At 41.0% G+C, this 26045-nt stretch overlaps 1 protein-coding gene across 5 annotated transcripts in view; it reads right to left on the reverse strand.

Annotated features, from left to right (window-relative positions):
• Nucleotides 1–26045, reverse strand: part of DENND2B (DENN domain containing 2B) — a 197401-nt gene that overhangs the window by 157767 nt on the left and 13589 nt on the right. Inside the window, exon 2 of one of the 5 annotated variants that reach the window (XM_068945010.1) lies at nt 6120–6204. The exons of the other annotated variants lie outside the window; for them this stretch is intronic. The gene's annotated coding sequence lies outside the window, so the exon portion shown is untranslated. The remainder of the gene's footprint in view (nt 1–6119; nt 6205–26045) is intronic. 5 annotated transcript variants of the gene reach the window in all.

Genomic DNA, 26045 nt, shown 5'->3' on the forward strand with positions numbered 1-26045 from the left:
TGAGACAATCACAACCAATGGCACTGTGCTCCCTTTGAATATCAAAATAAACAGATAGATAGATAGATAATGACAACATTTTTGTGATTCCTTTTGTTCATCAGCTACAAAAGTTCACAGGAAGTTTATGCAACCCCCTCTGACTGGATAGATCTTATCTTCCAAGGCCTATTAGCCAAGAGGCTCTAAAAAAGAAAATGTCAGCCTGACGTTCCTTTGGATAAAAAGCAGTGACTTATCTGTGGGATAACTTCTGCAATTGGATTCCTTTATTTTAGTGATGACTTGAACCTCTGAGATGGCCTGGAGACCCTGTGAACTGTCAGCAACATGCTGGGGTGATGCCTGTGAGCCCTGCCTAGCATCTCTGGAAAGGAAGGATATTGTAAGCATCACCCCAGCACTATTTCAATCACCTATGCCCCATAGAATTTAAAGCCAGGAATGGGATGTGTTTTCTTAGGCGTATTAGGAGTTTGCCTTGCTGTAATCCTAACATCAGGCAGATTTTTCAAGCCGTAGACAAAAAAGCTTTTTTCTTCTCTATTTTGGACAGAGCAGATAAACAAAAAATTGCTTTAAATATACTCAGTTCCTTTCATTCTTTCCTTCATGGCCCTCAGAGTGCTTTACAAACTTAGGTAAATGTCACTCCCATGTGTGACTGGTTGGAACAAAGGAGTTAAGCGGCTTTGTGTAAGGCCACACAGTAGCCCCCTTAGAAACTGTGTGTGTGACTGACTTCTGACCACTGGGCTCTGCTGCCTCCCATGAGGTTGTATTTAGAGCCTGGAAGGCAGTCAGGGTCAGCTGAACTCCAAGGGATATCAGAACTTTTTTCCTCCCAGAAAACAATTGGCTTGGACATGGGAAACAGCTGAAATCAAGCTTTTCTTCTAGCTGGTTTCCAGTGCCATGGGAGAAGTTAAAGACAGTGACAGTGGAGCAACTAGGATGAACTTGTGCAAAACAAAAGAAATCCAAAATCAGAGTATGCAAACAGTTCAAGAACATTTGGTGACCTTCTGTTATATTTTGAGTACTTCAGTGCTTCCTGGTTTTAGCAGCGGACTATGGTACAGAGATACCCAAATGAGCTGCATCAGTGATAACTCAAAGAACTGAATGCAGCAGAGGCGCAGGAGCACAGGGCAGCGTTTGGACTAGTGCAGCAGCTGTGCTTCCTTGGGGGCGAGGCTGTGTATCCACACAGCGCCCCACCGCACTGTGGGGCTGTGCCAGCCTCTTGGAGTCAGCTCCAGAGCTCTCTGTGCTGAGCTTCTTTGTGTGGCACAGACATCCCCTGAGCAACGCACTTCAAAGAGGAAGCTAGTCCCAGCACTGGAAATTCAGATCCAAGTTCCCAAACTCCAAATGAATGCCTTAAAAGCAAGGTCGTTCTTCCCATTTTGATTTTGTGCACTCCTCTAAACACAGCTAGGAGGAAGCCTCTGAAAACAGCTTAACACCCAAGGCAGAACTCTGCTCACTTCCACTTTCAGTTTGTTGGGGAATCACACACCTAGCTGGCTCCTCTTCACCACTAACAGTATAGGATGTTGTTTTTTTTAAAAAAAAAAATAGTAAAAGTAGACATTGCTTTACTCTCATCAAAATAGATGGCTTAAAGATAAGATTTTGCCTCCTGATATTAAAAAGTATGATTTCTTCTTTTAATTACAGTATTTCCCTTTTTAGAGGCAAAGGGAAAGCAAGAATCAACTTTTTTTTTACATCAAACTGAAAAGGGCGGAACTTGGGAAAGAACCAGTACTTTTCTTCCAAGTCTGGGAAAACTATACAGCTTATATAGGCCAGGACACTGTTATAGATATTTTTCCTTTAAAACACTGGATAAGGTCCATGTAGTCACATGATGTTCCCCATTGCTACGCACGTTGCTTTAAGGGGATGGACAACTAACTCTCTGCAACTGTTGCTTGCTGCCAATACTGTGAAAATGGCGAAAACTTGCAACATAGGTTAAGCATTAGCCATTCGGTGTAAAAAGACCACACACAAGCTTTTCAAAGGTACACAAGAAAGTTTGCAAAAGATCTTGCTGCCAATGAAGAAGCGCTAGCAAAAGCTCTGCTAAAAGTCTTGATTTCCAGCTAAGCCCGATCCTGGTCTGTGACATCATGAGCACCGCATACCTCACCAACATCTCCAGCTAAACACCACAACAGGACCAGGCTTCTAAAGGCACTGACCATTCCCAACTAACCACGCAGACTTATGCTGAGATTTAAACATATAACTTATGGCTATTATGCTGGCAGTTGGGCATGTGTACGCGCACACACAGGTTAGTTCCTACAATGCTGGAAGCAGCCTATGGAAAATCTGAACCGTAAGATTCAAATCATTAAGAGTATGCATCACAATTCGCTTTGGGGAAAATTCCCTGTTCAAGAATAGACATGCTGATTACAACTCCAGTTTTCTAATTTCCTGATATGTGTGAAAGTCCCATCAGTATATAGGAGAGCTCTGTGCCTACGGAAAGCATAAGGCAATTCTCAGTCTGCCAGAAAGATCTGAGAGGGGTTTTTTGCACATACACACAGGGGTGAAATCTACCCTGTGAAGGAAGCAGGGTGGAGAAGGGACCCAACAAGCAGCCAGAAGAATCCAACATTGTTCTCAATTTTGTCACCACCCAGTGACAACTTTCTTCACTAATAATGTAATACTTGTTCGGCTTTCTGAAGCACTGGCAAATCAGAACCCAGTAGTATCGGGACCATACAGTAACTTGTAATCTCACCATAAACTTCAATCAATATGCATCTTTGATCACATTATACAATTCTGTACATTAACCAACCCTAAAAGCTCCAAGTCTCCAGTTTCTTAACCTGCTTCATATCTACGCATTTGTGATATGCACGCAGCCTCCAAAAGGCCAGAGAGGGACAGGTTTTCTTCATCATCCCTAACACTGAAATTATAAACTTTCCACATACACAGTCCCATAGTTCAACAAAAGCAAATGTGGTCCTGAGCCAGTGAAAGATTTAGACCCTGATCTTTCCTGCCTATGTATGACATGAAGTGAGACCTTAGCACTGTTCTTCTTTGACAAAGATTTTGTAGATGGTCACATTCTAAAATATTAGACACTTGCATTGCAAGATTTAACCAAAAAAAAAACCACCCTACACCGTAGGCCATTTTTGAAACCCCCCTCCATTCAGCTGGATTCAAAATAAACATCCATCCATCTTACAAGAACTTGCCCCATGGTTAAACATTTCCCACAAAAACTGTTGTTTTATCACCAATTTCATCTCTGATTTATCAGGGTGTGATCTGGAGGAAATCTTAGCAATTCCAATATCTCACCTCCTTTGGAATGGCCCCCAAGTGTAATTGACATAGTTTATGAACCAACAGTAAAATTTTCAAAATAGAAGCTTATATTCCCAGTTCCTAGCCATCTAGGACACTTAAGCCTTATGGCATGCCAGCAAATCAACAAGATGCAAACCAAACCATTTGTAAAAAACACAATGCCATTTTACATCGTTTCTGAATGTCACTTAGGTGCTTTAGGAAATGTAACCCTCCCCTACTATTCAACACGAGCCACACACAATTGAAACAGCTTTCTGCTCTCTGCCTTGGTTTCCTCACCTCTCAAAAGCTGATAACAAATGAAGTCTATTAGAAACATTGTTAAGATAAATCTATTAAACTTCATCAGTTGGCCTAAGATCGCTGGAAGGAAAGCATCACTCTATTAAGAAAGAAGCTGACTATGCCTCCTTTAATTTAACCAAATTCCCACTAACTAAACCCATTTAGGAGGCTATATTAACATAATCCTCAGAAATATGTTCACTAGACAATTTTAAAGTCCACACACTGGGCTATGAAATGGAAAAGAAATGTCATGCACACACAGAAAACAAAAGTCCACAGCTTGAATGCTATCTCCTGGATGAAAAAGCAAGCTCATTAACACAAGAAGGTGATAAAACCCACAATAAGCAGCACAGAGCAAGCACCTCTAAAAGCAAAAACAAGGACAGCTAAAGGCATTTGAGGTGGAGAATGGAACAGGCTGCTATGACTCACAGGCTATAAGTCTAGTCAGTGAAAAATCTGGCAGAAGTGTGTTGTTTGACTATGTCTGTACATTCCAAAGAGATTTATAGCTGCTTATTAAATCATCTGTTCCTGTTAAAACCAAAGAAACTGCATATGTTTCACTGGATTTTACATCTGCTAGAATAGACCTATTAACCATTAGTACAGAATAGAGATTTTTCTATTGGGTGAGCTATTCAAAAGCTTTTAAGACCTTACTTGTGACAGGTAATAAAATCTATCCAAGGGAGAGGCTGTAAGGGGGACCTGAACCTGCTGCATCAGAGGATGGGTCTCCCTTACTGGCATCTCAGTATTGCCTGTGTAATCCTCAAAAGTAGATGGGTCTTTTGAGCATCAAGTAGTTTCTACTGAGGAAAGGAAAAAAGTATTTTCTACAGAGGAAAACTTCTACTGAGGAAACAGTCATATCTTCAAGAAAATGACTGCTGTGGTTGAGGCAGGGTTTCTGGAGCACTGAAGTTCATGCAGTGCAGTAACACCCTCCCTCCTGCCTCCCATGAACACCATTAACCCTGTTGTTTATTCTCAAAACCTGATGAAAGAAGAAAAGAAGGGGCTGGGCACAGCCCTGCTCCACTCACAAATGCTGCTGTTTGTTCACTGGTTGGTTTGCATGAGAGACGGAGAGAGATGGAGGAAGAGTGTACATGCAGGGATGGGATGGCCAGCCACTCCAATCTAAAGCCAGCTATTCTGCTACCTCAGAACGCTCTTTGGAGCATCTCTGCCAATACTCTTTACACATACTATCCACTGAAAAAAACCTTGCACAAAGTACTTTCCTTCTCCTATCTCCCCTCCCCCTAATCCTACTTTTTGTTCTTTTTCATCCTTGGGCACATTCATAGCTTAGATGGTCATCTCTTAATGGTAATGTTCAAAGATGTTATTAAATAGAAGCTATTTGCTGAGACACACATGGGGTGAATGTCCTAAATCCCAGAAGGCAGGAAAATATTATACATTTTAAATTAACCCCTTAAAAGTAAACAAAAATCTAGGCACATTTGCCAAACATCTGAGAATGCAGGTTCCCTTTACCCATGGCTATGTCTGTGCTGAAACTGGAAGAGAGGCTTTTTTTAAGAACACACAAAACGCACTTCTTGGTCAGACCACGGACACGTCTTGCTCAATACTCTCCCTTCTACAGTGGCAAAAGGCAATGCTAGTTGGTGCGAGTCCACAAAACCAGCAGATTTCTGTCCATTTTTCCTTGTCCATTTGAGAACACACACTGTGGGTAAGCAGATTTAAAAAGCAGAAAGATCTGCAAACTTTTGCTACAGTCCATTTGTTACTCTTGTTATACAAATGAAATGCTATGAAGTCTGTAACATGACAGAAGGCCACATCTGAACTGCCAGACTTAGCAGAAAAGCCAGCAACTTGGGAGTTTTAGAGCACAACAATAAACTCAAGACCCATTGTAGCAGCTCACGCACACAGAATGCCCAGAGCCCGCAAGTGAGGGAGCTGAGTACCCCCACCATGCCCGGGGGTGCAGCTGTGTCAGATTTGCCAGCAAACACTAGATGGGAGGAAGAACGAATGGGTTTTTCAGCACATTTCTCTTTCATGGTTTTGAACTGCTGTCTTGTAAAAGTCAGTTTGCTAAAAAACATGACAAGATAATAGTAGGTCCTGCTGAATCTGCACAGCTAGCTATGCTAAACTGATTTCTGCAGTAAATCATGTGCACTCTCAAAACACAAAGGCGGGGCTGTACAGCTCTGGGAACTGCTTTACACTGCACAACTATTTTTGCCAGCAAATGACAAAATGTTTTTCTGCCCTTGTTTTTTCCTTTTCTTACCTCTGTGTTAAACTATCCTCACTTTAACACTCTGGATCAATGAAGAAAGAACAAACATGCATAGTAAATCTGATCTCCCAGAAAGCTGTATGAAAACCTGAGTTGAGTCAAGCAAAGCTATGCTCAATAGGTAACAGTCTACTATCCTACAGCTACAGCAACCCCAACATCGCAAGGTACCTACCTTTTACAGTAACTAGACTTTCTGGCGTGTCCATTGATCATCAAGAAGTTAAGGCTGATTTAGTTCTTTTCCTCTTAGGAAAACACTATAAAGCAACATTCAGGGAAAAAACAATGAATTACGGCAATATCCATGCGCGGCACAGTAATACCACTTCTCAGCCCATTCAGGGTGAAGCACTGTGACTACGGAGTATGATCCCTGCAATAGACTGCTTAGCAGGCTTTGGACTAAGTGCACTTTACAGGTCTCAGATGGTACTGATGGAAAAATAGGCATTATTCAATCCTGGAAAATCTTTATATCTTGCAATTCAGCTCTCCTTCCTTAATGGGATGACAGTGATGTCAACACTCCCTTCCTGCTCTGTTTTGGCTGTCCCTTGTGCCATGCACACAGCCACACCATAACGCACAACTGATGGACTTAGAGCAAAGGTGAATCTGGGCCGGTTTACTCCAGATCAACACCCACAGCATCAGTGGATGTCACACACTCACTCCCAGTGATCCAGTCATGTAATAAATGGGTTTTCTTAGCACTGCAAAAGAGAGACTTAAGCATGGATAGGAAGGAGCGAGCATTGTATTCCACAGGCAGAGGAAGTACACAAATATTGCTGTCCCCTCTCACTTCTTGCAGGAGGAAACACCGTACGAGAACAGTTGCGAGAACTACTGCAGCCTTCCAGACTAGCATGAATCCTCAGTCAGCCCTTAGGCAAGTTGCTGAAGTTAATGCTTAGCTTTTGAACACATGTTCAAGTACTTGGCTGAGGTGGGGCCATTTTCAAGTGGATGCAGGATCCCACTCAACAGTTGCTCCAATGAGAGGCTACAAAAGTATTCCAGATATATAATAACGCATGAATTTATGGGGGGTGCATTCTTCCTTAGGCAGAAAATCGGATAAACTCATCTGCTCTTCACAGGCAATTGTTTCTTAAGGAGCGCTGCTGCGTCCCACATCTGCAAACACTGAAAGAACAATTGCCAGCCACAATAGGAAATGGTTTATACTGATTAGGCATATTTCTGAAACCCCACCAATTCTACTCTTCAACTCCCAAAAAAAGAAAGAAAGAAAACCCAGGAGACTTTGCTAGTCCTTATTTCGTGTCTTTGCTGAGAAGTGAGGTCTTTTGTTTTCTCCTTCCGACCATCCTCTGTTATTCACACAGGGAATTACAGACCTAACCAGCTCTATAAATGTTTGTTCCCTGAACTCATGGTTTAAGTTTAGGTCAAAGAAAGATCATTCACACGTGAAGCATGACTCTTCTGTGGCAAAGTAAAGCTATTCTGATTCCAGACAGTTTTATATTTAGCTCATTTTAACTGTCCTGATCTACTGCGTGATAAGCCCCTGTTCCTCAAAGTCATTGAGCAGCAGATATCAGCAGAAAAAGATAGTGCAATCTTCAGTTAGAAAGAAAGGTCATCTAAAGGCAAGCACAGAACTGGGAACCAGGAACTCTCACCCCTGTTATAATCCACCTTGCCTGCAAGTGCACATTTCACATCAATGCTGTTGCAGCCTATCATATACTGGTGTGAATATGGTCAGATGGAGAACTTCAGAATTCTGAATTTTCATATGAACATGGTATTACTACTGACCTTCCCAAAGTGACACCAACCTCTCAATACCTCAGTGCAGGGTAATAACACTTGCTTGTCTAATTCATAGGTTGTCATAAAGATGAAGTTAATTATTAATGAGCCCGATTGTTACCTTTTGTAGATGACTAATGCTCCTCTGAAGTCCATAAAGCTGTGACTACTACCTGCAGACTGAAAGCAATGATGCAAAAACTAATGCCCTGTAAAAGTTTTTTAAAATAAAACAAATACATATTAACCTTAGGGTAATGCAAGCTAAATTTTGCTAGATCTCTGCAAAGGTACTGCAACTGGCAAATAGAGACTGCTTTGGTAAGTGGGAAGTATCTGGTTTTGAAGTCACAGTTTGTGCCTACAATTAGCTGAGGTTTTGATGCCCAAGGATCTGTTTGCATCTGCTAATCAAGTGTTAAAATAACTGATAGAAATTCTATCCACATATACTTGAAGAGCAAAGATTTTTCCTATGATTAATGTATCCACAAAAATGCAAATACAACACCAGCAGCTGGACTCTAAGCTTGGCCCATAGAACATTCAGCAATGTAAACACAGACAACAAGCAGGTAATCTGCCCAATTTAAAAACTATAACCAAGCAGTCAAATAACAGGCTGTTTGAAAACCACACAGCAGAGCCACCAGCTACACCCCACTCATTTGTCCACATCTGCAGTAGCAGCAGTGGATGGCAATGATACAAGCATTTCCCAGTTGGACAGCCTGTCTTCTGAACCAAAAAACTGAATCAGCTTCTGGTCTGTAGTTCCAACGCTTTTTCACCCCCATAAATCAATGTAAACAGAAGCAGATCAGCAGTATCAAGACCAATTCACCAGATCAAAGAGAGCCTGATTTTGTTTAAAGGCTAACCCTGAAATTACTTCTTGCTTTCCATACATGAGTTTTGTGCATTTGTTATAAAACCTAAGAACAGAGAGAAGTGGTGTGACTCCACTGCTTCTATATTTCAACTTCTAACTCATTTTGTCTTGAAAGCCCTAAAGTCCCTCCTTTAGGACAAATACTCCCTCCTACTTAGTACAAAAACAACAAAGTTACCCAGGTAGTGAATGACATCACACATTTTGAATTCTTCAGGAATACTTTAGCTTATTGTATAGGCTATGGCTGAAATCTCACCCTCAGTTCCACTAGAGTAAATGCAATTACTTCATTCAAATCACTGCACTGACTGTAAATTTTAGTCAAGCCAAGAATAGACCAGTCCCTTCTACTTCCCTTTTCCCTAATTTCATACACAATCTACTTACCTAGAGTGGTCCCTTCATCCTCTCCATCTATGAAATCTGGTTCATTGATGCAAGGGCCTTCTTCCTGTGTATCTTTCTGTCTGAATCAACATGCAGGCTTCCATGAAACTTCTGGCAGGTTTTGGGGTTTTTTTTTTTGGTTTGGTTGGTTTTTTTTTTTTTTTTTTTTTTTTTTTTTAGAAACAGTTCAGTGCTTTCAAACACAGCTTGCATTCTACCAAATAAAACTGAACAGGCACTGACAGGTACCAAGGAGCAATCAAACCTTCATGGTGGCTGGCAGGGAGAAAAAGGCTCAATGCAAAGTCAAGTCTGATTTCCTCAAAAGCTTTGCTTCAATGCATACGTTACAGCAGAGGAGCATCCGAGTAGCAAGCAACCCTGGTCAAATGCCCCAGCTCATCCTCATCACAGACTTCTGCTCCTGCTCCAGTAACAGCGCTAAGTGGAAAACATGGTCATAAAGCTCTGTTATTCTGACAAGAAAAAAAGCTTTCAGCTTGCTAGTGAGCACCTCATTTCAAATGGAGGACAAAAGCAGTAGGAGATTCTCTCCAGAAAGTTACTCCTTTCCTTTTTATTTTTTTTTTCCTTGTAGAGAAAGTGTTCTTTAGACAAACTGCATAAAGTATGTGCAATCTTCCTTCTTTGAAGCTTCTGTCTGTTATTAAAATCAAATGCAAAACAAACAGAAAAAAGCCATTTTTGATGGTTTTGCTTGTCATGCCAAGGCCTCCAGCTTCTAGTCTCAGAGATTTACTAAAATACTAAGAGTTGGTAGCAATATTGAATATATTTCCAGTGACATCAGCAGGAAAGTAATTGTGCTGTAAATAATAATGGTTATGCACAGCTGTGGGCTCAGCTGTTTCTTGTAGATACTCATCCACATTAATGACAATGCAATATCGCTTCACCCCACAGGAGACAAGGTGCTGGCTCCTTTACATAGGGTGAGTAATTGCTTCACCGCTCTGGGTAGATGCATCTATTCTCCTGTAGTGATCGTCTAACAGGAGAAAGGCCTGAGCCACAGTCTCATCTCCTACTTTCTCTAAGACAACACACTAGCAAGTGGACAGTGATAATAAAAAGAAATTTGTACTGCTGGTTTAGACATTTCAATATCTTTAGACAGGTCCTTGAGACACTGTGAGATGACCTAAAAAAATTACAAGTATAAATAAAGGCTGAACTCCTTTTGTTAGCTTTCTATACTTCAAGCCTTTGTTTTCAAGCTTTCCTAGGTACCTGTGTTAGCCAGAAAGGATAAAATAAAGTCAAGATTTTCTAATAATCACTGAATTCCAGGAACCTGGGCCTTAAAGGGGGGGGAAGGGGAGGATCAAGTATCAAAAATAGTAAGATTGCTACAGCTGACAAGAGAAGGAAGACCTCCTTTTTTTTCTTTTATATTTATCACTCACTATCTCCCACACAATCACACTTTGTAAAAATCACACTATCCTGGCTCCAACTTTTACATATTTAAATATTATGTAACTGCAATTATATACAGAGCAAACACAAACTGCTTCATTTGCCAGCAAAACACAGTAGCATGTGGGCCACAACATGGCAGCCTTTAAAGGACACATAAAAATGAAGGACAGTGGGAAGAAATCAACCAGACTGGAATTTGAATACTTAAAAACTAGATCAGCCCACTCCTACTCAAGTGCCTGCAGTGTGATATTTAGTGACATAACTGAGAGATTTTTGATGACCACTGGTAGTTTGAATCACATCTTTTTCTTCCTGCATGAAAGCTGACAGCTGCCTCTGGCAAGACATTGCCACCACGTTGGGCCCTGACACAGATGTAGACTCCCATGGGAGACAGGGATTCAGGATGCGACAAACTCCACGTTCTACAAAGGCACCACATTCTATTTACCAAAGGACAGCAATCCTCTGCCCCACACCTGCTATGCTTGAGAAAACAGGTGAAGTCACAACCCAAAAATGGTGCATCTGGAGACCAAGTACAGCTTAGCAGAAGGGATCCACCAGTCTAGCGCATGACAATTCATACCATCAAAACTTTCTGGGTACCTTCGTGGAGCAAATATCAACACATTCATCAACACATCAGGCTTTTCTCAACAGGTTATGGTGTCCAAGAACATCCTCTTCCCATTCCCTAGTTTCACTCACAGCCCTCTCCATCCATAGCTGTTTCTGCAATTACTATTTTAACATACATCATTATGTGCTGCCTACACATCAGTTTCACTTCCCAAAATATCCCTCTTGACTGCAGAAACGTGTACTAACAAACATCTTTCTTCCACATCAAACTGTAAGCAAGCAAGCTGCTGTGTACTCGTAACCTAAACAACCTGATCAGGACTCTCACAAAACAAACGCACAAAAAACTCATATGTGGTAACTTCATCCCAGTCCCCAGAGAGCATCGTGTACATCCCATAATCCTGGGGGATGGGGGCACGTCTGATGTTCCCTTCTCCGGAGAGGCACCATGCTACAGATGGCTGCTGTGTAAAAGTGTACTGTTGGGGCATAGATCAGTCTATGAATATTTCTTGCTGTACATAAAGCTCCCTTTGAACTCTCTCATAATTGCACCAGCCTTTTGCACACATGTTCATTGCCTGAACTGCGGGTGGAAAACACATCTGACACCAGCTCTATGCAAGCCTTACAAGGCTTGATTCTCAAAACCAAGTCAAAATGGGCTTTCTAATAGGCTTCTCCAAGCTTTGGACTAGACTTGCATTCCTTCTTTTTAACGACCATCTGAACTGCACTAAATGTTTGCAATCAAATGTGTAGTCACCAGACTAATGCTGCAAGACTAGGAAAGCGACCTGCTCAGCAAGCTCTATCCACAAGCTCTCAAGGCATACCTCATTCACTGCACTCATCATTTGCTTTCCTCTGACTGATTCAAGAGCAAACTAGACAGAAACTGCCCATGAATAGTCCTAGGCTGGAAATTAGAAAAAGGATTCTAACCACCATAATACTAAAGTACTAGAATAGCTTTCCAACAAGCAGAAGCACAGGGCCAAAATGATACCTGCTCCCATGTTTAAAAGGGATGCGGCCACCTCCCAGTAGCAAGGCATTGGCTCTGACAGCCCAAGAGGTCCCTTCTGGGCATGTGTGCAGCCCTGGGGCACTGTGGCACTGCCGCAGTACAGGCAGGTAACCTGACCACCACCACAGCCTGCTTTCACCACACCCTGATAGCCCTTTTTGCCAAGACAGCTTATGAGTGCCGCATATCCCAGCACCCAACAAGAAGAAATTGAAGCAGAGGGACACTGTTTGCTGAGGTGTTTTAGTTCATGCTGCTTGGAAATACCAGTCCTTGGTAATTTGCCAAGCACCAAAGAAGTCAGCGTTGGAGCTGGTATCACAGGGTAGAAAGGCTGCCTACCAGGTGATGCTTGGGTCAGTAGATCACATTCCTCCCTCCCTAGCTTTGTTCTCCACATGGACTCTGCACATGGGCTTTTCTGCAGCTCTATTCAATATTCAAAAGAAAACCATACACTGAAATGAATTTATTTTTATGTTCCTTTAGGGAGTGTGCAGAATGCCAACTGAAACATTCAGGGCAAAACACACTTCCTCTCCCCCTTTTCCAAAACTTACATTCACCCAAACTCTTCATTAACACAGAAGTGTCCCTCTCTTTGGTATGCAAAAATGCAATTAGCATGCGAAGGATAAGCCAGCAGGATGCCATGAAATTACTAATATAAGACTGTGGTTTTCACTTTGTACTGCTCACTAGTGTCACTACCAAGCACGGTCTTGTGGACCCTTTAAGAATAATCCTACCAGTACTCTATTACAGTGCACGCCAGAAAGCAGGAGGGAAAAGAGGCTGCCTTAAAGGAAAGCTTTATTATATCATGACACAGAAGCAATGCCTGGAGACTTTCAGATTACAAATGCTGCAGGGTAGGGTGCGCCCATCCCGCACTAGTGAGTGGTTATACAGAGAGGCAGTCCCCATAACTCAGCAGGCAACTATATGCCAGCAGAAGAGTTTACTTGCCTTCAGACTCAGGCAAGTGCAAAGTGTTAGCACAAGGCCTAGCTGGAATGGTTGCTCAGGTAAAGGTGTATAAAGGTCTTCCCAACCTCCCTATGCATTTATGAGTAGCACAGAGGAGATCTAACCTTCTGCTAAGTCAATGTATCCTTTCCTGCTCACGTGAGAAGAGACTAGGCCCTCGTGGATAACTGTATGAGAGGAAGGCTCACCCACCACAGATGCAGGGAGCTATATGCCAGGACTGCAGGGCACATCAGCAGGCAGAACGCAGCAGTTCCAAACCATCAAAAATCACAACCCATAGCTCAGTCTGCCCCTCAAGAAGTAAAATATTGTACTCTCCTTTGCTTTGGCTTTGAGGTACACTTATAACTCACAATTTAGCCTCCAGAAAGGAAGCCCTTACTATTCCTTACTCACACTCAGTAGCGCCTTATTCAGTGACCTGTCTCACAGAGTCCAGAAGGACTTCTTGTAGAGTAAAATAACATGTGCCATCAGCATGTTGGACTCTGGCCCATATCAGAGCAGCTGTTGGGGCCCCGAGTGCACCAACAGGCCATAATTGCCCCAACCAGCCTGACCGGTGACCTGCACCTATGTGCCTGCTGCCCAAGGGCCCAGAAGCCCCACTGAAGCTCAGGCCAGGCCATGTTGTGGGTTGGCCTGTGCCCAGCCCTGTTCCTTGATGGGCCTGACTTGCCGCCTGGATTGACCTTGGACCTGACTCGCCCTTTTGCATCTGCCCAGTGATTACTGGGCTGCCAGTGAAACCCACCATTGCCATCAATCAGGCCTGGCTCAGTGCTGTGGGAGGTTCTTCACTGTCCCATAGAAAAAAATGGAACTACAATAGAAAGCTTTCCTCAGGATACACAGCAATCCTTGTGAACGCTGGCCTCTTATTACTCTGTTGTGAGCACAGGCTGGCAGAAAATTGGAGTCAGGGTTTGGAGATTCATTCCTCCTCCTTATGCACCCTCAATTAAAATAAATCTATTTAAATTTTTATTTCTTTTCTGTTCACAGATAAAGGTAGAAAAATCACGATGTCAGCTGAAGAAAGACTAACCACCACTAACCAGGTGCAACGTATGAGCTTTCAGAAGTTATTGCAGGTTCTGCAGAGTTACATAGTGAAGTGCAAAACTAATACAAGCCAGAAATGTGACATATGGTCAATATAGAAATTAAGCACATGAGTTTCAAATTTGTTTTTTCAAGTTCATATAAAATTCACAGGCACCTTCACATTGGCTTTGTACACTTTATGCCATCAGAAAGCCAACATACAGCTTCTGGAGATATATCTGAAATCATTTTGTTTTGGTACAGGTGCCATTTTATACACCCCTCTACTTTCTAAATAACCTACTTGCATCGTTTGTACATTTAAAAAAAAAATCAGAAAGCAGAGATTGCCTTGAAAATAATCATGCCTAGGGTGTAGGGGAGATTAGGACTAGATAATATAAATGTTTCCATGGCTATTAAAAAGGACAAGAATACTGGACCAAGTTGAATTGTTTCAAACATTTTGTTCATCAAAAAGTAGAGATTTGGTGGTACAAAATCCATCCTGATATATTTTGCCTGTTAATAATTAAGATCATGTTTTACTACATTTTCTAAAATGAAATATTTTGAGATTTCCTTTCAAAACAAACATTGTACTCTGAAGTTTAGCTGACATGTCAAAATTTAAAAGAGAATTACATTTCATCTGACACAATGATTTATGTTTCATTCCAAGAAGAAAAGAAATAAATCTATATTATATGTTATCCCAACATGACTCTTCCTTTGTATTTTCCAATTCAGATAGAGAAACCCCCAAAAATCAGTGAAGTCCATGCCTCCTAGCAGATTACATGAGCACCAACCTCACTACCTTTCCTGCGTTTAGCAGTAGTGGGCACACACAGAAACCAAACTCTACCTTTTATTTAAAATATCCCTGTGATAAAAACTGGATTTATCTCATTAAATATCTTAGGCCTGTAACAACTTCAGACACCACCTAGTTGGGTAACAAAGTTTTACTTCTTCAGTCAACAAAGGCAACACCTTTAAAATGAATGACCAGTCGATCTGCAGTGATTCATATCCTTCATAGCAAACATCACTTTTCAAAAAAAGAAGCCAAGGATGGAGAAAGCCTTGCTTATTAAAAGAAAAGAAATTATACTCCAAGTCTCAGGCAGGCAACATCACTGTTTACCATGAGCTTCACCCAAAGTCTACTTACTCAAACTATTAGAAAGACAGTCCTTTATTTCAACTGACTTTGGCTTAGATGCTATCTTCTAGTTTTACACACCATTCCACACAGCAATCTCATGAGACACCAGCAGGTTTCACTGTTGCTTGGTAAATCTGGACAATTTTTATTTTCTCGGTAAAGCGAAGACAGTTAAGAATCCCATTTTTTTTTTCCAGAAAGGTGTTGTTTCTGTAAATAGCCATGCAAAAAGTCTTGCAGTGTCACTGCCCACATCTTCTGGGGCTTTTTTTTCCCCAAAAAGTTAAAGAGGGTGCTTTGCTCACCAGCCCTGGCCTCTGGCGCCTTTCATAGTCATTCTGGTCCACATGCCTACAAAAGATAGGCTCATGCTCTGTGTGAAGACTGTAAGAGAGACACTAACAAAAGGCAAAAATGGGCTGCCATGGGTGCTCTGGGAGTCCCACAGATAGTTCAGGCTTCCAGGAAAGAAACCTCCAAGAAGAAGAGAGTTCTTGTATGCTCTCTCCATGCAGAAGCCATTAGGCTCTAACATCTGTCCACACTGCTCGGCTTCAAAACTGAATGGCTGCTTGAAGGACCCAAACTCATTTCCCCCAAAGGATATTCTGTTCTGCAGATACTTGTACATAATGGTGACCACATTCAAAAGGTCTGTAACATAACAAAGAAAATACTTAAACCAATGCTCAGCCATGAACACAAGCCTCATGGGAACATAGGCCATTTGGAAAAGAATCCAGAAAGTTTAAACCATTACCTCGCTGAATGTGGTGAGATTAGCCTGTGCCTATCATACAAGCAAACTTTCCCACAAGATTGACAACACAAGAACCTTTAGGACAAGGAACAACAACAAATGCAAGGAGATAAAGTTTATCTGAAACTAATTAGGCACTAACCATTTGAGGAAGATTTTGAATTCCCCCATACAGATTCTTCACAAGAAAGGGTAAAGCACTAGATTCTCAAACTAACAGATGGCAGCAACACATTGATTTGGATTTAAGACATATATATGTTCTCTGATTACTCTTCTCATTTTCCTCAGAGGGATAATGCAAAAGGATTCCTAGCACCAGAGGAACTTCTAATAGCCACTCAGTTTATATATAGCGTATTCCACTTTCCATATGGAAATAGGATTGAGTACTTTACTGTCAGCTTTTGTAACACAGCAATAAGATTTAAGTACTTTCTTGATAAAATTAAAAAAAAAATTCCTCACTGTATAAAAAACACAAGATAAACTAGGGCACATGCATGAAGCAAGTGAAATGGGAGGGGGTGGAGAAAATATTCTTCAGAAGGGTGTGAAGCCAAAGGAGAAAAGAAAGATCACAGAAAACACAAGGAAAGAGTCAAAGAGAAGCAGGGAGAGGTCTGTGCCCAAATGTGAGTGACATGAACAAGAAAACAGCAACAGAAGAACTTTCATGAACCCAAAATTGCTCCCAAAGAGAAGTTTTGAGTCCGAAAAGTTAAAGCGTGACCTGGGCACAAAACCCAGTAAAATATAAATGCGGAGACAATTCCAAATAGGTCAGTGAAAACAGTGAAGGAACAGGAACATCCTCTATGAGGAAGACTGAGACAAAAGGCATATGCCAACACTGTATTCATACCAAGCTTTTCTCAAACAGCCTACATGACTTGGTGTATTTGATTATATTCAGTAATACAGCAACAGCCTGCTGCACTTCAGAAGATTTTCCAGATTTCCACAATATTCTCTATTGCTTCCTGCAGATATTCTAATTTGCTAGCTATGACTTGAGATCCTGGGTTTGGCTCTTGACACTTATTCTTGATGAAGTATTAACTTTCCGGGTGCTCCCCCAATACTGCCCTAACAACATTTCCAGTGTCTCCCATAAACACAGTGTCTCTCAGGTCACATCTGTCAAAGGCTCATTTGTGCTGGAAGGCCATAAGAGCTGCTCCAGTTCAGAGAAAATTTGCTGGAGGAGCTATAGACAGAAAGCTATGCTGATTGCTCCCCAGTAGACTGAAAAACAATTCACTTCCACATGCACAGATTTGTTGGAAGTGATTTGCCCTGCAATTTGAAGGGCACAAACTTGTGTAGTACAACCAGCTCAGTATCAGTTACAAACTATTGTAACTGGTTCTCAGCTCCTTCAAACAGCTTAATTTCTTCAACTGGAGAGGCAAACAGACCCTGCATTCTCAGCATGGTGATGTGCAGCCCTCAGAAACAACCTGCAACTGTCCAACCCCACTATATTCTCTCAGAAACACAGTCAAAACAGCAGGTATTTCAGCTGTTTTGAGGGTAGCTCCGAATATTCACCAAGACAAAACTTGAACAGAATAAATCTTGCTGGTATGAACATAACTGCTTTCTGTTTCAATCAGCACAACAGAACTGCCTGTGAAAAAAATCTCTTGACTCTTCTCGGGTGCACAAGTGCAGGGGAAAATAGTGTCTCCAGGAACAGTGAAGAGCTGCTAAACCTTTCTCTCTCTCTTTTTCCTTTGTTCTAAACAATGTAGCACATGCCCTTCATATAACAGAAACTTGTCTCCTTCTGTTCAAATTAAAATCTTTATTAGCTTCCTCTAACTTTTTTGCTTGCACATTACCAGCTGCCAAGTTCAACCTGGCTAACAACATCATTTGTAATGCTCTCCTCTCCATCCTGTATAAACACCCCCCACAATCTTTCACAGTAACGTTTTGAATACAGAAGAGACCAGCAGCATCCTACCTTTCACTCCAGCTCAAAATACTGGTGCCAATTCAGATTCTCAGCTTTCCTTTGGTCCTTGCATTGAGGTTAAATTTTGGGGACCTGTTCTATACAGCATTATCTTTCCTATATATTTTAGTGTGAAATGTTTCTCTAAGCTCTTACTTCCTATATCTATCACCCATTTTCTAAATTTTCCAAGCCAGCGTTTTTGTACTTTCTCCCTAATAACATCTTTAAAACTATTTCATTATCTTTTTTTCAAATTACTCTGGTAAGAATATTCTTTGTCATGGCCAGGACCCTCATGCTGACTAATACTGTTTCCTTGTGAATCTCCTCTCTCACTTTAGATGTACTTTGTAGAGTCACAGGAGCAGGTGACAATTTTTTGTATTATATTTTCATAAGCATATAGAATGGCAGACTCCCACATGAAAACCAGCGTTCTGAAGATTTACAAAAACACAGACACAAGAAGAACGCCCCTCTGCACCTTCTGCAGGCATCACCCTTGCACTAAACGAAGCATAAAGATTTTCACTGGATGCATGCTTCTGGATGAGGGGGGAAAAAAAAAAGACCTACAGCAGATTTTGCTCTATCCCCTGAGGCATTCTTAAGCCTCCAACACAACAGCTGAGACACACTAGCTACAATCTCCTTAAAACTCTATTGCTATTGATGCGGTTTCCTCTGGCCAGGGAGGTCAGGGACATTTTTTGGCCAAGAACCTTAATGACCTAACAGCACTAGAGACAAACCTTTTTCAGCTATTCGTCTGCATTCTTCGGGCATGAGGAAATGAAGAAGGGGAAGCACTGAACTATGTAAAGCTACGAAGGAAAGAGACATTCCATGCTACAAAGCTATTCAAGTTAGCATCTCATTTATATTCTGTGATATAAACATAACTATTCTCCCATGTGTGATGAGGATTGCCATATATAATTTTCCAAGACCAATGCTACATAAGCCTGCTTAGAGACCAGCTACCCCTCAGCCTTTGAGAACAGTTAGGAGGTTTGTCTATTGGGTCACTTTTTAGTATACTACCAATACATGGATCAAGGTTAACGCTTATTTCCCCTCCTCCTGTCTGCTTTTTCCAATCAAAAAAGGACCTTTGTTGTAGCTCCCCACACACACCAGCTTATGTATGTAAAGCAAGAAATCTGGCTCCAGTAACTAACGGGGTTTGCAGACAATACTGCAATATGAACAATAAAGAAAATAAGGCAGCCAAGGGAAAAGACATCTAGTGAGACTGTGAAATTGTTAGTGAACAGCATGGAATGGATGATGAAGGTAGGCATAGAAACAAAACGCAAGGAAAAGTAGGAGGCAGAGATAGGAGAGCGCCATGCTAGCCAGACTGCTGCCAGTGCCAATAGGAACGTGAGAGAGGGGTTTAGATAGACAGCCAAGCCTGTTTCCAAGCTGGAATCCCCTAAGTTCCCAAAAGAAAGTAGAAGCACATTTTTCTCTTAATCATGCATACTTTAACAAATCTCCGGAGACTGTTCTGTAAACTGGAATGATAAAACACAATGTCAAGACAATAAATGGGGCATTGCAACTCTGCCGTTTGTTAGAGGAAGGCTTTTTCTGACTTAAAGGCAATAACAATTTCACTTCATAAACAGAAAAGCTATGCAGAGTAAGCACTGTCTTTTAGACTGACCTAAAAGAAGACAGCAGAGTGGGGCAGCACAGAATTATCTGGCTAGATAAGTTACTTTCTAAAGCTTAAAAATGAAAACCATACTGCCACAGGTATATCCTAGCATTTTCCTGTCATCCATGCTGAAACACTGTAACAGGTACTATCCTTGCATTGTTGGAGATGCTGATAAATAGCAGGAAGCAGTGTTATTATTTATAAATTGAGGAAATTCATTCCAATTCCACCTTTGCTCCCAAACTCCTATTATAATCGTAGAAAGCTGGAATGTTGCAATGTATCAACAGAGAAACAGTTAATGTTTTGTTATCATTTACAGTCTAAGCACTAGGTCTACCTTTAGTCTTACCCTCCCCCTTTTTTTTTTTTGAACATGAGAAATCCATTGTTATCATCTATCTGCAGACTTTGCTTTGCATGGAACTGTATTAAAGAAGCTGCAACATCTTTCCTAAGCTGAAAACCTTTTACTTAACAAAAGTTTGATTTCTGGGAGAATATAAAAGTGCCTGTGCAAAAGTGGTAAAGTAAGCACCATGTTAAACTATGACAAAGTATCATAGTACCATGAGGAAAGGTAGCCCCGTGGCTGGAGTACTCAGAAACCCAGCTCCCTCATCGCCATATTAGGTGACTCAAGTCATGCAAGTAATTTTATTTCCTTCTGCTTCAATTTCTTAATCTACAAAAAGGAGATACTAGTTAAAATCATCCAAGAACATGACAATATTCAAAGTTTCATTATTTGCTTCTAATGTTTGAATGAAACCAAAGACTTCCATTGTTCCTCAATAAGAGAGTTGTGTTGTTATGTTCACTTCCCCATGAAAAGCATTTGTTGGGTTTGTTTCTGGGATGGTAAGCTCCTCTCCCCACCCCCACCCCCACCCCCAACCCCACATGTGCTCTTCCCCCTGCCCCAACCTGATCTCTCCATAAACAGCACATGGGCATGAGCCAACTGAGCATGCACCAACTAAAATGCATCTACTATGCAAATGTCACTATGAGTCAATCATCTTACCCCATAAATAGGGGGCAGCCCAGAGCCTGTTGAGCTTTCCTGCATGGTGGCTGGCTGCATGGCAGAATCTCCCCTTGAGTAGGGACACCTCTCAAGGTTATTCCTCATTGTCAAGAGATTCCTTGCCTGCCACAGATCCTTGGTAAGTGACTAATAGCGCACTGAAACTTTGTAAACTTAGTGCTAAGTTGCATCTCAGATTTATTGTGCACATAATTCTTTAGACATAAACCGCTGACCAAGTTTGGGACGAAGATTGGATCCAGCCACACCTAGACTCCTCTAACAAGTTTGGAAAGCAAGGGGGTCCATTCTGAACCTCAAGACTCAATGGGAGAGTCTCCTTGACGCTTTTGTCTGACTCTGTCCTCCATGCAGTAAATAACCCAGTGAACCTTGCAATCGGCCCTTGTTAAATCACTGTCTTATTTACGATTGAACTTTGTTAAATCATGATCTCACCTCAATAAAACATATTGCTGCTTCTCTCTTATGAGTGAAGGGCATCACTCCTCACTCATCTGCAACAGTTTCTTTTTTAATTAGGCCTCTCAAGAAACTTTCCTAGCATAAACTTAATTCCACAATGTTCGGCATCATCAAAATAGCATTTTTTAATCATGCTTCATTTAATCAAAAATTTCTGACTAGCTCTAGTAATGCTTCTGGTCAGCTTTGCAAAGCACTGTGGAGAATTACAAAGAAAAGCACTATATATAAGCTAGGTATTATTACTTGCACAAATATGAACTAAGACTTCAAAATACTTGCAAGAAATATCTCTTATGCCTTCATTGAATCAAACACTGCTTCAAGTCATATGATATTTTTCATGGAAGAATTTCAAGGAATATAACAATAACTTGCAACATCTTTGAAAAATAAGTAATAAAAAGTGTACACTCACACAAATTGCTTCATCTACTGCTGAATCTGGAGTGACGCATAAAAGCCATTTAGCAGTACAAAGCCACAGAAATATAGAGGGTATAAATGAAAAAAATATTATTGTATCCATTTAGAGCAAGAGGGGAAGTCTGTGGAGGCAAAAGTGCAGTTAACCAAACCAGAATTTAAACAGCACCCTGAGCCTGATGCCAAATTGGTCAGACATATCCCGCATTTCCAAATTTGATAATCTTCCAAGGATGAGTCAAAAGCCTTGCATCTAACAACTCTCTGCAGGGGTTGGTAAGGGTGGAAGGGAGGTTTTCTCTGGTTTGATTTACTGGCTAACTTAATCTGTACTGTTTATGATTGTTTAATAGTGTTGGTGGGCTGAGCTTGTGTTATCTTTAGATGACACTTTAATGTTACAGGGCAATCATTATTACATTCTTGTAAGTTCAGAGTGCCTACAACTATCATTTAAATCTAAGAGAACTAGTAACTCCTCGGGCAGAAAGGCATTTAAGTCTAGTACCTGATCTATATCTCCTTTGAAGACCATGGTCTCTTGCGACCTCAGCTCCTTGCTGGGCTACTCATAGGTGGCTTCTTCATTCAGGGGATAGATGCCATACACTGAATCATAGAACCAAATATGCTCTTGGGAGGTCTCCTACCCACACAGAGAGCCTTTCCCATTACTGTTTAACTCATGAGAAACTCTTTAGCCAGAAAGTCTTAGAGGACCTTGCAAAAACTAGTTTCACATCACATGCTTTGCTTTGCTAAACCCACCAGTCCTGATTCAAAGCCAGATTCCACACGGCTTCATATTCTGCAGAAGAATTTACATTCTTTCTTAAGTAAGGGTAAAATGCTACCACACTGGGATTTTTTTCACCCTTTTACATTCAGCAGGGTAAAGAGTACTGCGAGATGCAGGGGGAGCGGGAATGTAGGCTATCTTTCTTCACCAGTCTTTCAAATATTGTTTTAAATAAGACTGAGATTCAGCCCAACTGTAAGGAAGAGCACTGTAGGTGGTCATCTATAGAATCCATCCAGGAGCATTCTCCTTATCATGGAACAATTCCTCAGGAACTGCTTTCTACACACAGCAGAAACCCAAAGCATCAAAGCCTCTCATAACTGCGCTCCCATGTGAACAGCAAGTGGGCATCACTCAGCCGTAGAGCAGGATACCTAACCCTGATCTTATAAAGTATCAGCTGTGGAAAAAATATACATTCGTCTCTGCTTTTCATGTCGTTCAGTGTTGCTACTGAGCAACAGTACAGAAAACTATCAATGGATCAGGTTTCCAGAATGGAAGCAGAAACATTGGGAAGATCCAATTTCATTTTCACCTTGATTCTTCTCATTCACTATCCTCTTATAAGAAACTTATGTCCTGGTGGTTGCATGGATTTTAAGGCACTTGCATTTTACTGAGCTAATTCAAATACTTATACACCTCAAGGGTTAGACTTCTATTTCCCCTGTTTTGAACAACACTGACTACAAAATACAAAAGAAAGTCACATTTTTAGGAATGCTTTTTTTTGACTCAGAAAACAGATGAAGTTTCAGTCCCAAATATGTAATTGGCATTTGGCCTGGTGTAAAGACATGCCCAAATGGCCTAAGGAGTGAGCAGCTGTGGGGCCAAGGTTAGGGGGCAGGTCAGAAACTGCCTAAATTGAGTAGACGTTTCAGGAATGATTCTCCCGGGCCAGAGAACAGTTCTGAGGAAGACAAGCAATAAAGCCAGGGGCATGTATGCTGAAACCGCCCATGTATGTTCGTTCTCACAGTGCACAAGCTGAGATTGCTTTCAGAAACCTTTGTCCCTTTCGTATCCCATCTGATCGAGGAATTTTCACCCACATAGGCCTCCTGTTTACACCATCTCCTACTATCGTTTTCTGAAGAAAGGGGAGAGTTTGCACAGAGCAGCAACAAATTTAGTTTGTATACAAAGAAAATTTTGGTAAATACAATAAACTCTTGACAGGACAGATCAGCTCAGCTCAGCTAGTGGTACAGGCTCTGTGAAGGAGGAATGTCTACATTAATGTGAAAAAGGACCAGAGAAGTGATTGGGGGAGGAAGAGCGAGCACAGCCAAACTGCATCCCCTCCATAATAGAGGGGACAGGAGAGAAGCTGACTGCTGTGGTGCCTATCATGAGTGAAAAGACACTGCAGAAATTAAAGCACAGCTGAGGAGGTAAACAAGGCTTCCTTTACCTGCTCATTCTCTTCCTTGCCTGTACTTTATCCACATAGGTTAAAATGATGGACCCAAGAGCAACTGTACAAAAATATATTTTGCAAAGGCTGCAGCTAGGTTTGCTTCAGGGAACTGAAGTTACTCTAGCAAGTCAAACAGGCTGCATTCAGAATTAACAAACAATTCCTACAGAATCCAAGGAACTGAGAAAGAAATAAGGTTATTTGAAAGGTTTTACAGAGAAGGTGTTAGCTAAAACTCAATTTAACGTTAGCCTGAAAACTTTAGAGCACAGCATACGTGCAAGAGAGACCTGTACACTACTTCCTATTAGGTAGCTGCCAAACAGATCTGTTACACATTTAATAAAGCAGTGAAATAAGGTATTCACATAGCATGTTTAACTATAAGCATATTTGTACTATTTTGTTTAAATGAAAGTGTAACTGTGCTGAAAAAAATTAAAGTCAGAACTTTTGCTGCATCACAAAAATACTTTAACAGCCCCTTTGTGCAGTCCTGCTTTAAGAGGCCTATAAAGCCTATATGCTTTCAGGTTCTAACAAGGGTGCCAAGTTGGAAGTTAGTGAATTGTCAGGTGCCTTGGAGGGTCCAACTACTCTGAGGGAGTCATCTTGAATACTCTTTTCTGGGTCATACACCATGGCTATTCCTTCCCTTCAGGACTTCACCTCACATTTGGCTAAGGAGCGTGGCTGCAGCTGCTTCCAACGTCAACACCTTTTCTTTGCTTGGCAAGAGGTACCAGTGCAGAACAAACATGAAGTACTGCCTTCTTAGGTTCAGAGTTCCCTGACTCATGTGCACTTTTCAGGCTCAATCTTCTGATCACTGACACTTAACAGTAAAACAGCCATCAGCCTCCAGAGTGCTATTTCAGGCTATCATATCTCTTCCAGGTTAGAAAAGAAATGCAACAAACTGCAGAACACATATCATAACAAACAGCTTAATACAAACATTCAGTAACTTTATGGTTCTTTAATGTGCAGATCTCAGGAATATCCAGAGACATCAATTATCCCCTTTACAGAAACCCTTTAGAGAAAACTGAGGCACCCTTTATAAAAACTGAGGTACAGGCAATGAAATGACTTAGAGAGGATCTCCTAGTGAGTCAACAATAAAGTACTATGACATGAGACAATTGCATGCTAGTGTCTCTTTACCTGGGTTCATATCTTTCTATAGACATTGTACTTGATAGTAGCTGCTTCTAAAAAATAAATGAGTCTCTTCTGAAGAAAGATGAACAAGCTCATCTTTATGAGTGAGCTTTCCCAGAGTAGATAAAAATCAAAGGGATAAGAGTATCAAATCACCAAAATTACAGAACAAAGCCATTTTATTCTGACTGAGCTTTAGATAAGAACAAAAGTAAAGCACCTATTCTGGGGTAAAACTGTTTTAAGAAAGAGGTACTTTTCTGTTTCAGTAGAGGTATATACATGGATAAGTAAGTAAGTAAGTATCTGGAATGCAAAAGGAGGAGTTGAAACAATAAATTGCTGACTTCTGCTTGCAATGCTCAGCCTAATTATCATATTCCTAATACGAAGATCCTGAGTTCCCTCTAAGAACATGTAGATATTTTACTGTTAAATAATTAGGCCAAATCTACACTGAGGAGATCTGTGTCTGGTTCAAACTGACTTTCACGGAAAATGAGCATCTAATTCTCCTAAGTGACTTAGGAAATCTCAGCAGTGTTGTACAAAAAGCAAGCACTTTTTATGCTATTTATGAATCTAGCCCTGTTATGACTTTGTAGTGAGTTGGGAACTAATAATCAGAGAGAGGGAATTCTGAAGGCGGAAAGGATGTCTGTCTCCTCCGCTACCCAGATAAAATGAAGTTTGAGGATAACTGGAACAGCTTGTGTATCAAGGCTAACCTCTGTTTACATTAAGAAAATGGGTTTTACAGCTAATTTGGTCAGCATACAGAAAATGCTGCTTGGAATATTTGTGAAATCATAGGGATAATTTATTATCTTTTGAATAATAATGACAAATATACTTTACGTAAGAGGTAAACCTGGGCTGCACATTAATGTACTTTGCCTCTTGACATAGCTTTACAGCAAGGAAAAAAATAGAAGTCACAACATAACTGCTGATTTGTAACTGAAAAGGATGGTCTCAAAAATCAAACATAAATAAATACAGAAGAACTCATACTTTTCAAGAGAAA

This window comes from Struthio camelus, chromosome 5 (genome assembly GCF_040807025.1).
Source record: "Struthio camelus isolate bStrCam1 chromosome 5, bStrCam1.hap1, whole genome shotgun sequence".
In the NCBI taxonomy this organism is placed as follows: domain Eukaryota; kingdom Metazoa; phylum Chordata; class Aves; order Struthioniformes; family Struthionidae; genus Struthio; species Struthio camelus.